The following is a 12,046-nucleotide window of genomic DNA, read 5'->3' as shown; positions in this document are numbered from 1 at the left end:
GGGTGGAGCCAAAGTCAGGGGGAGGCAGAGGCCACTTCCATGGCCAGCAGTGTGGTTTCCTTCCAGGGGACATTCTTTGTGGTGGTCTGAAGAGACAGAGCCTTCTGTTCTTCCCACTTGGGAGGGGCTAGGGAGGAGCAGCCCAAAGGCCAGTGGTTTGCCCCCTGGCAATTCCAGCCTGGTGTGGGTCCAGCCCACGGGTGTGAGCAACCTCCCACTAGACCCTGGAGCCAGCAGGGCCTTGCACAAGACAGAGGGGGAAATTGACTGTGGGCAGAGGCAGAAAGAAGTTCAGGGAAAACAATGTAACTGAGCAATTTTCTATCTCCAGCAAATGGAAAAATCGCCAAGGCAAGAGGGGGTCTTCCAAGCAGAGACCCACGCAATTAAACATAGAGAAGGACCCTCTGGGCCCCCCTCCCAGCCTGAGACCCTACAGGGGCTGAGGATCCCTTGGGGTGCACTGAACAGCCGCTCTCTAAATGCCTTTTCAACCCCACGCTGCCCAGAACACATTCTTCGCCTCCCCTCTCCCCTGGCAGGATCCTGTTTCTGGGAGTCACCCTGGCCACAGACTCAGAGTGGAAACATCTGGAGATTTCCCAACTTGCATTTCAAAGAGATCTCAAGAGCTTCCTCCCCATCAGCAGCATATGGCAGCTCCCCCCACTTAGACAGGCTGAGGCCTCCGTAGTAAACACACCAACCGCTCACCATTTCCCCTCCCCAAATCCTAAACAGAAGTCTAAATGATCATGACAGATATGGGCAGGCTCGTTCTGCGAATACAAATGGAGATCCTTTACCTGCAGGATGGGGCTGCAAAGGGCCATGGGCAGCGGCCTCTCTGAAGCTCTGTTTTCTCATTGGAGACCCTTAGTGGAGGCTATCAAGCTTGGAATGTCATTTGCTCTTCCCAATGGGCTTTGGAAAGAGTACGGACATTAAGCCAAGCCTAGCACCCTAAAATGTTCAGGCACACAGTGCCTGAGTAATGAGCAGAAGCAGCTCCGGGGAGCTCCCCTCCCTGGGGCCGGCAGATCCCCTGGGGCAGCGCTGGTGGGGGCAGAAAACCTGGGACCAGCCTCTTCCAGGGAGGAGTTTTGGTCTAGTGGAGAAACCAGCTCAAAGTCACTGCAGTGTCTGCAATCAGAACCTAAAGAGAAACTCAATGGCATGTTAACTAACTAGAATTTAAATAAACATTTGGAGAAAAAAAATAATAAAATTAAACACAAAAGAAAGAAAGAAACTCAACTATTGACCCGCAGAGCCCAAGAATGCAGGCGGGGTTTCCTTGTCCTCTGTTATTTCTTTTACCCCCTCCCCGGGCCTCCTTCCTCCCTTCCCCACTGTAAATTGGAACCATTTCCCAGAGAGAGTTTGGCGATGTGTGCCAAAGTTCTTATTAAGTCTGACTTCTAAGAATCTACCCCAGGAAAACAATCTGTTTCGTCTTAAATCTGTAAGTGTTCTCTTTGAAGTGTTATTCCGTAATAAATATAAATGACCCAACAGAAGGGATTGAGTAAATTATAGTATTTTTGGACACTGGAATACCATAAAATCTTAGAGAAAAAAATATGGGGAAAAGTTCATATGCATGCCATATTGAGAATTTTTTAAAAGCATTTTCCAAAACACTATCTCGAATGACATAAAGAAGCAAAACAAATTTTAAAAAACTGTATCCAAAAAAAAAAAAAAAAAAGACTGGAAAGATATTTTGTGTGTGGGGGGTATATGGATGATTTTTTTTCTTCTTTGTAGTTTTTAAATTGTCCACAAGTAACATGCATTATTTTTTTTAAGTTTATTTTTTTATTTTGAGAGAGAGAGAGAGAGTGCAAGTTGGGGAGGAGCAGAGAGAGAGAGAGAGAGAGAGAGAGAATCCCAAGCAGGCTCTGAACTGTCAGCGCAGAGCCCTATGCTGGGCTCGAACTCACAAACCTCGAGATCATGACCCACGCCAAAATCAAGAGTCGGACACTGAGCCACTCGGGCACCGCAACACGCATTATTTTAAATCAGCGTACAAAAACAGTAAATTGTCCACCTTTCTAAAAGACCGCCACATACTGTATCCAATACACATACTTACAGAGCAGAGTTCTTATTACTTTGCCTCCTGAGAAAAGCCAGAGTTGGAAAAGGCAGGTGAACATAGGGCAGGTCATTGATCGAGGACAGAATCATTGGCAGGGCCAGCTAAATAATTTGCAGGATCCAGTGCAAAATGAAAGCAAGGAGCTCCTTTCTCAAACATTAAGATTTTTGAGAGAGCAACAGCCGAGCATTAAACCAAGTGCAGGGACCTTCTGAGTGGGGAGCCCTGTGCCAGTGCAGGGGTCACATGTCCGGGAAGCCAGCCTAAGTCAGTGACCTGACATGACAGGTGAGGGTCTGCAGACCTGCACCGTGTCCAGAGGAACTGGCAGGAGCTCCCACTGCTTCCTCACCTGTTGCTGAACAGATTTTCATTCTTCATGAGTCCAATTTCCCAGCAATCAACCTCTGGGACAGTGGCATACTTTATCATATATATATGCAAATCAGAAGCCAACCAAGATTACTTAAACCCTGGATCAAAACCTTCTTTTTCTTCCTTTAAGGTGACTGCTTATTTATTCTATTTTAAGGACACCAGAAAGATGCCAACCCATTTTCTACCCTGAAATTAATGACAGTCCCTACTGAGAACAGAAGTATTTTCTTTAAAAAGCGATTTTTGATTATTTTCTTTTCAGAATCATCAAGAACCTTGATTTGCGGAGTATTATGGTCTTTCCCTGGTCCAAGATCCCCCCTTCCCCTTTTTTTCCAGTCCCTTCTTTTTGGGAGCAGAAAGGAAATTCATTAACAAATTCACTACAGAGCATTATTCATTCCACATGTCTCACTCCGAGGTTTTTTAATATCAGGAGTTCCAGTAAATCACCCGTGAATTGTGATCACATGAATCTAACAAGGCTCACAGAGCAGCATCCCTGCTAATGACCAAGCGAGGGCAAGGTTGGAGGAAGTATGTTGATTTCCCTTTTCTGAGGGGGAGCAAACTCATTAACTAACCCTTGTATTAAATTATGTGCAAAGCAAATCTCTCCCCTTGCAACCAGTCCCAGCAGCCTCCTGCTGCAGAAATGCAAACAAATCAGATTCAAACCAAGCCAGACACCTGCCTGAGCCAGAGTTTGTGAAAAATGGATGCAGAGTTGCTTGGGCAGAAATGCACACGCTTAATTTCTTCTTCCTCTAGCTTCTCGACGAGACTTCACCTGAGCCAAGTCAGGGGTCGGGTAGGGATCCAGTTCTACTCCTCACCCAATGACCAGAAGGACCTCTTTCATTTCTTTTTTTCTTTTTCTTTTTTTAAATAGTTGTTTTTCATTTTTTAAAAAAATTCTTTTTTATGTTTATTTATTTTTGAGAGAGAGAGATAGAACATGAGCAGGGGAGGGGCAGAGAGAGAGAGGGAATCTGCCTCTCTTCAGAATGTGAAGCAGGCTCCAGGCTCTGATATGTCAGCACAGAGTCCAATATGGGACTCAAACCTACGAACCACAAGATCATGACCTGAGCTGAAGTCAGAGGCTTGACCAACTTAGCCACCCAGGTGCCCCCCACCCCCACCCCACTCATTTCTTAACATGCAGGATGTGAAAGTTTGCCCTATGGCCAGCCATCCCAGGTTCTTTGAATCTCTTCTCTCTTGACTTTTCCTCTTTTTTATCTTGCTGAAAAGTGGAACAAAGATTGAATATTGGAAAACACTGTAAGGGGCATCTGGTTCCACTCCTCTCACATTTGCATCCTCTGTAAAGCCCCATCCAACATTCATTCAGCCTTTAACACCTCCAGGAACAGGGAGCTCACTACCACCAAAGATAACACAAAACATTCTGGCACAGGGCTGACTATAATTTCCTCTCTCTTTTTGGAACTCTCTCCTTTTGTGTAACTAACTTGTACTGAGAGAACCTTTTACACTTTGGGGCCAAGTATTATCCCTTTTCCTTATGGTGACCTTTCTAACGTTTGAAGGCAGGGCTTTTATTTCCCATAGGCCTTCTCGGTGGGTGTGAGCTACTCCATTGCCCAATGAACTTGGCCCATGACAACCTGTTGGAGCCTCAGTTGTCTTACTTGTAAAGTGGAAGATAATAACATCTACTTTTCAGGATTGCTGTTGGGGATAAAAAGAATGCATGCAGGGTACCTGGGTGACTCAGTCAGTTGAGCATCCCACTCTTGATTTCAGCTCAGGTCATGGTCCCAGGGTCATGGAATTGAGCCCCATGTCAGGCTCCATGCTGAGTGTGCAGCCTGTTTGAGATTCTCTCTCTCTCCCTCTGCCCCTCTCCCCCGCTCACTATATCTAAAATAAATAAATAAGGGTTTAGGCTTTAAAAAAAAGAATGACTGTACCCCAATGTTTATAGCAGTACTATCAACAATAGCCAAGCTATGGAGACAGCCCAAATGTCCATTGACAGATTATTAGACAAAGAAGATATATGTGTGTGTGTGTGTGTGTGTGTGTGTGTGTGTATACACGTACAATGGAATATTACACAGCCATCAAAAAGAAGGAAATTTTGCCGTTTACAATTACATGGATAGAGCTAGAGTGTATTATGCTAAGCAAAATAAATCAATCAGAGGAAGACAAATACCACATGATTTCACTCATACGTGGATTTTAAGAAACTAAATAGATGAACACACTGGGTGGGGGAAGAGAGGAAACAAACTATGAGAGACTCTCTAAGACAGAGAACAAACTGAGGGAAGATGGAGGGAGGAGGGTGAGGGTGGGTTTAATAGGCGGTGGATATTAAGGAGGGCACTTGCGATGAGCACTGGGTGTTGTATGTAAGTGATGAATCACTGAATTCTACTTCTGAAACCAACAGCGCACTCTATGTTAACTAACTAGAATTTAAATAAAAATTTGAAAGAAAACAAAAAAGAATGCATGCAGACATCTCACAAGAGCCTAGCACATGGCAGGTGCCTAATAAGTCATAGGAACTCTAAATATCGTCTTCCCCTAGGGCAGAAGGGAACACTGCTTCTGCGGCCTAACCACAGCGGAGTGACACAGGACTGTTTCCCCCCAGCACGCTAATGCTGGGCTTCCACTAATTCGGCCTAAGAAGTACCATCTTTTGGAGCAGCCACACTTCATAGTACCTGCTTGCATAAACCTGATATCAACCAAAATCCCTGAAGCCTTTTTGATTTAAACCTGTTGCACAATTGGAGGCAATTTATGTTCTCATAGTCCACACCTCTGCTCGCGCTAGTCCTTCCTCCCGGAACGTTCTTGATGTCCACTCTTCCCTCCCTCCAAGGCCTACCTCACACGTCACCCCTTTTATGGAGCCTCTTCAAATCTCCCTCATGGAAGTATGACCGCTTCCTCCTTGGAGTTCTTATGAAGCACCCTCCCTTCAAGGTACTAAATGTCAACCACCCGTGCAGTCTTAGGGAGCCGAGGGAAACATGTGCCTTATTATCACCATCCTACATGTAACCCCGTCCCGTGCCCCCACCTCACCTGAATTGTCAGCTCCTGAAGCACAAAATGCATCACCGTGTCCTTCTCGACCCCCAGCCCAAATGGGCTCTCGTTAAATACTTGTTGGTGGGACCAGTAGTTTCGAGGGTTAAGTGAGACCGTGCCCTGCGGGTGCAGAGGGCTCTGGAAGCAGTGCTGCTGTTTATTATTTCTCTGTGGTGGCCCGGCCCAGAGGTGGGTGCCCCGCAGAAGCCACAGCCCAGGGCACATGTGAACTGTGGGGGGCGTCCAGAGAATCTGGGCCCCAGGGCATGCAGGGCTGGCAGCAAGGTCCCCGGAAGAGCTGCAAAGAAAATGGCGTGCAAAACAAAAGATCGCCTCTGGGTTCTGGCCCTCAGGCAGCTGGCCTCTGGCACATTTCCACATTCCGGAGAGGAGCGGCTGTTTCTGGAGAGCTTACACCTGTGAAAAAACCCCGTGTCTGGGACACTTGCCTCTCCAGCTCGTGGAGAACATCCCTTCGGGGAGAGGACAGCCCCCTGGACGGTAAAGACCCTCCTTTCTCTCTGTGGGCCTTTATGCCTGTTTTCCACAAGCACTCCCTGAGCACTAGGTACTGACGCCATAAGGGGGAAGTTCCTGTCCTGGCTCTCGAGGGGCTGTTTCCCCACAGACGGGGCAGTTTCACAGCTAATCCGGGGGGGATGGGTCCATTAACAAATAGTGACATACAGTGACTGACTCCGTGTGTGGGAGCCGGGAGAGACTCTTGGAGAAGGTGGTCAATCGGGAGCCTCTTGCAATGGTCCAGTTGAGTGATGGCAACAGCAGTGGCAATGGTGTGGGGAGGAGCCTGCCTGGGTGTCCCTCCGGCTCAGGCTGAGGAGCCTCCGGAAACTGCCTCACCCCTCCCCCAGGCAAGGCTAGGACAGAAGGTGCTCCTATCCCATAATCCCACCACAGTGTAACATAGTTGCCTGTTTATTTATTCATCCCTTTATCCCACCGGTCCCCAGGCTGTGAAGACATATCCATATCTGTCTTATTCAATATTGTAAATAAGCATGTAGGACATAGTAAATACTGCATCAATATTCATAACATTTTTAATTAATCAATCGTCTGTCCCAGTTGGCTCTGACATTGAAGCGTTCCCACAGATGCTGCCTCTCACATGGGCAGCATTCAGACTTCAGCGTCTCTCAATGGCCTTCCTGACTCCAACCTGCATCTCACCCTGATTTTCTTCCTGCTCCGGGAACTAGGCTTTGGGCTTCACTCTGCTCTCTCGTGGTGTTCCGAACCATGCACTCTGAATGCCTTCTTTGGCTTTGTATTTCCTGCCTGCTGATGACCACTTACAGCAGTTCAATCCCATACAGGGTCCAGGTAAGATAGACTTCATATCCCCTTTTTGAGTCTGGGATACCTACACGTTCCCTTTGTTTGTAATAATCGACTCCCCTAATTACGACTGTTCATCCGCACAGCATCCCTTTGCTCCTTGCCAGATAGGCTCCTCGGTCTGTCCTGTTCCTTGTCTGCCCAAAACCCGGCACAGACACGAGACACTGATGCTAATTTTGAAACAGGTATTGTGAGCGGCTGGCATTTGTATGCTTTATGATTTACAAAACCCTTTCACATACATGATCTCATTTAGTCATCACACCATCCCCGGGAGGGAGGTATTGATATTGCCCACAACTTGAACTTGATGTCTGCTCCGTGCCCTTCTGCTGCACTGCCCGCGGCGAGGCTGAGCCAGCTGGTGCTTTCCAGACGTGAATCAGTTCGAGTGCTGAGCTGCCTGAGTTGCCCTCATTAAAAACCCAGAGAACATAAATCCCAATTTACGGCTGGTAATCTATCTGCAACTTACAGGCTTTCAACTGATTATTGAAATTTGTCTAAATGAGATTACTCCTATCTCAATTTAAAATCCAATGATACAACTAACATTTCCCCTATTTCTCCCCTTACCTACTGAATTATTATTAAACTAGTGTGGATACCTTTACTAGTTTATAACAGTAAAGAATATTTCACCTTGATCAGGACTCAGGAGGGCTGGCAAGGACAGAGAGAACAAGAGAAGGGAATTCACTAGGTCATAATCAGGAACGAGAGGAGAAATCCACATCTATGTGTGTTTACCTCCCCTACGCTGGGAGAGAAAAGTACTTAAGAATCCAGGTCACTGGATAGAGATTCCAGGGGATAGAAGCCAGTGCATTCCTCGGCCATTACCAGCCACTACCATCACCTGCTTCACTGAGTAAACTAGTCATGCCATGCATAGAAGGCACTAGAAAGGGTGCAGTGAGTTAGAAAATACTTGCATGACTTTAGCGGGTGAGACCAGATGACTTTAGACAACTTCCAGCTTAAAAGAGGCTGTGCTTCTGGTCTGTGGAATATTTTGCAACGCTCCTTGTGACTCCCATAAAGGTACCAACTTTAAAATCCTTCAAAGCCCTTCACTCTTGCTCCAGCCTAGAGAGAACAGCCAATTAGAAAGCGATGCCGATTCCTCTAAGGGATCCAATCCAGTTCTCCAGGAAGAACCGACAGGTAACAGTAAGAGAGGTAAGAGAAGAAACATTAAGCAGAAAAGCATAGTAGCCACATTCTATTACAGCCTAATTGGTTCTGAAGGCATCATGGCAGAGCAGCACAGTAGGAATTGATGTTGATAACAACAGAGTCACCAAGAGAGATTAAATCATAGATATGTCACTACGAGCTGGTCACTCAACTCATTTACAAGCTACTTATTAAACACCTAGTAAGTATCTGACTCTGGATCCAGGGATAGAAAGATGGATGAGGTACATTCCCTGCCTTCAAAAGTCTCTCTCGACTTCAGTTTCTTCAGCTGTGAAATGACGGAGCCAAACTCAGTGATTCCTAAGATTCCTTCCTAGAGGTCCCAACACATAAGCTTTATGTATTAGGGCTTGAACCTCAACAATCCTAAGAGGTGGTAATCCGGGTCCCATAATCCTGTTTTGCAAACGAACAAACCATGGCTCAGAGGGGTTAGTGTCTGGCTCAAGGTCACACAGTTGATGAGGAGCAGAGAGGCAGGACAGTCAGCCCCATGGACCAATCACACCCACTAGAAGGGTCTTCTCCTCACCCCTGGGCTCTCTCTGCACTATCTTCCTTCCTCCAAAAGGGCAGACCAAATAGGTGGAGAACAGTCCAGAACAGTCCATGCATCTGACAAGTGCATGGATTTACCCATCTGGAATACAACATTCAGCAGCTACAGAACAAAAACCATGTGCAACTGGACAGCAATAAATATCCAGAAGACCCGATACAACCAAAATGGCATTGAAGGATCTGTCAAGATCAACAGCAAGGTAAGTCAAAAAAGTCAATAGTGATGTCTACCAGGGACACATGCTGAACAGCTATGAAACAGCTCAAAGGTATCTTTGAGAGAAAATGTGGTCGAAGGAAAAAGGCAGCTTGGGAGTACTGTGTTTAAAAAAAAAAAAGAAAGAAAAGAAAAGAAAAGAAAAAAAAGACAACTAAACACCAAACACACACATTGCCGCTGGCAGAGTTGTTTCAGCACAGAGAAAAAGGGGTGCTTTTTCCATACACCCTGCTTTTTTCCCTGACGGCAGGTGCAGGATATCTGTCAACCCCGCTGTTACTGGTAATGCAGAGATCTATGGTTGGGCAACAGGTGGCATGTCTTTCTACAGACAATGTACAAATGGAGAGAGAAGGCAGTCAGAGAGCCACTGGATCCAGACAAATGGTTTGTAACACCAGAGATGGCCACCAGCACACTCCCCATGATAAGACAGCAAGAATCGGCCCCGGGGAATGAGCTTGGGTTAAGCATCTTTATTATCCTGGATGCTCTCTTAGCTGTTTTTTTATTGTTTTTTTATTTTTTAACACTTTATTTATTTTTGAGACAGGGAGAGACAGAGCATGAACAGGGGAGGGTCAGAGAGAGGGAGACACAGAATCTGAAACAGGCTCCAGGCCCTGAGCTGGTAGCACAGAGCCCGATGCGGGGCTCGAACTCACGGACCGCGAGATCATGACCTGAGCCGAAGTCGGCCGCTTAACCGACTGAGCCACCCAGGCGCCCCTCTCTTAGCTGTTTTAAAACATGGGCTCATCCATGCCTCCGGGGTGGGTAATATTCCCTGAAGCCCAGAGAATGGATTCGCTCACGCTTACCTGGCTATGGAGTTGCACAGCAAGGATTCGAACTCAGCCTGAGTTCAGAGCCCCAGCTGGTTCCACTCCTCCCACAGCCTCCAAACCGTAGGTTCTGCCCCAGTACTTATTAGCTCTGTGGACTTAGACAAACCCCTTGGCTCCCGAGACCAGCTTATCTCAGAATTGTTGTAAAAATCAAAGGAGACAAAATGCACGAGCACATTGCTCTCTGCAAAGACTCTCCTGCAATCATGACGACATTGCTAACAATAACGACACTTACCAAGCACCTACTATGTGCCAGGCATGGGGCGCACTGCTTTGCAAGACTCGTTTCATTTACTTCTCACAATAATCTGTGAAGTGGTACTATGACGCACATTTCTAGGAGTGAAGAAACGGAGGCTCGCAGGGGTGAAGTAAGGGGCAAGCAGCAGGGGCCAGGCTGGGCGGTGGAGGGGGGGCAGCAGAACCTACTCCAGAGCCGTCACCAGGAACCAGATGCTGAACAAGAAAGGTCTTCCCACTACCTTCTGTGGTTTTATTGCCTTCCTCCCCTGTGGCCACAGGGCTTAGATGCACTGGCCTAGTTTGAGACTTTCCCCTTAGATGCTGGAGTGAGAAATTGTCACTGTGGGAAGTCCTGTGTGATCTGAAGTTGAAGGAGACTGCCTTCAGTTTTTATCTGTAGCTTGTCTTTGTCCAACTGAATTGAAAGATGCTGCCGAGGACATTTACCGCTTGCTGGGGATGTGCCCCTCCTGCATGAGGTCCCGAGTTGGGAGACAAATAGGCCCAGAGCTCCGAGGGTTCACAGTCGGGTGGGGGAACCTGTACTAGTATTTTTCTGAGCCCCATCTATGAGCCGGGCTCTGTGTTACGTCCCGGGGACACAAAGATGAGCAAAATACAATACATTGTGATGCGGGCCGCAATGAGGATGTGCCCAGGTGAATCGGGGCCCAAAGGAGAGGCACCTGACCCTTTCAGGTGGGAGTGGAACAGGTTCCAAGAGCCTCCCCAAGGAAGTGGGGTTTCAGAGCTCTGTACTGACTGTCCACACTGCTAAAGAGTTTCCATGTATATAACCTCTCATCCTCGTAGCAACGATCCTATTGGGCAGATATTTTTAGTTTATAGATGAGGTATTAAGTAACTTGCTGGAGGTATCACAGCAGTAAGTGGCAGAGCCTGATGCTGATCCCAGGAGCTCGGACTCCAAGCTCACCAGACTCTAAAGTTTGTGCTCTTTCTAACATGCAGGGTTGCCGCAGAGAACACTGGGAGAGCAGCGCTCCGCTGGAGACAGAAACAGCCCACCATGGATGAACACAGCAGGGAAGGGGCACTGCCCCGCCATCTGGAAGGTGATGTGGAGAAGGCGTCACAGGCCTACACATGTTCTTTCATTGTTCTGGTGCGTCCTCTGGGTCATGGACGGGGAAGAACACCCTGGAGGGTCAAGGCCACCTGCCCAGCAGTCTAGACCAGGTGAGTGTTTTCGGTGGTGAGGTAAGGTGAGGATGAGGCATCATCTTTGGGTTGTAAGAAATTGAAACCCACTCATACTAACTTGAGAAAAAGAAAGAAAAGAAAAACAAACACGTGGGGCGCCTGGGCGGCTCAGTAGATTAAGCGTCCGACTTCGGCTCAGGTCATGATCTCATGGTTTGTGGGTTCGAGCCACGCGTCAGGCTCTGTGCTGACAGCTCAGAGCCTGGAGCCTGCTTTGGATTCTGTGTCTCTGGCTCTCTCTGCCCCTCCCCTGCTCGTGCTCGGTCTGTCTCTCTGTCTCAAAAATAAATAAACATTAAAAATTTTTTTTAAAAAAAGAAAAACAAACAAGAAAGGGGGTGTTTCTTTAAAGAAGTCAGGCATTTCGCAGAAGTCAGGCATTTTGCAGAACCCAGGCTAGAAGTGCATTGTGAGCACAGGGGGATGGAGTGGGGGGGACATCACTCAGCGGCCGTCTCGCCCAGTCTCCACCCTGTTCATCTTTCCTCTCTGTAGTCTGGCTTTCGCTGCCTCTGGTAGGTAGCAGGGCCGAAGATGCTTCCAAACACCTGCTCAGATCTAACATCTCTGAGCTGCCATTCTAAATCCCCAGGAGACAATGTGATTTGTTCCCCTGGGGCCACAAGGCTAAGGCCAGGGAGTGTGGGTGTCCATTCTCAGAGAAGGCAGAGTTTGGGTGGCTGGGCAGACCCCCAAAAGTCATGCTGGAGTGCTCTGGAGAGGTGTCCAGCTCTAGATATTGTCAGCACCCATGTTCTGGAGAGACGGTGCTGAGAGGTCTGCCCTTTAAAGTAATACATTGGCTTCGCATTTATA

This window comes from Panthera tigris, chromosome C1 (genome assembly GCF_018350195.1).
Source record: "Panthera tigris isolate Pti1 chromosome C1, P.tigris_Pti1_mat1.1, whole genome shotgun sequence".
Classification (NCBI taxonomy): Eukaryota; Metazoa; Chordata; class Mammalia; order Carnivora; family Felidae; genus Panthera; species Panthera tigris.
This window is presented reverse-complemented; position numbering follows the sequence as displayed.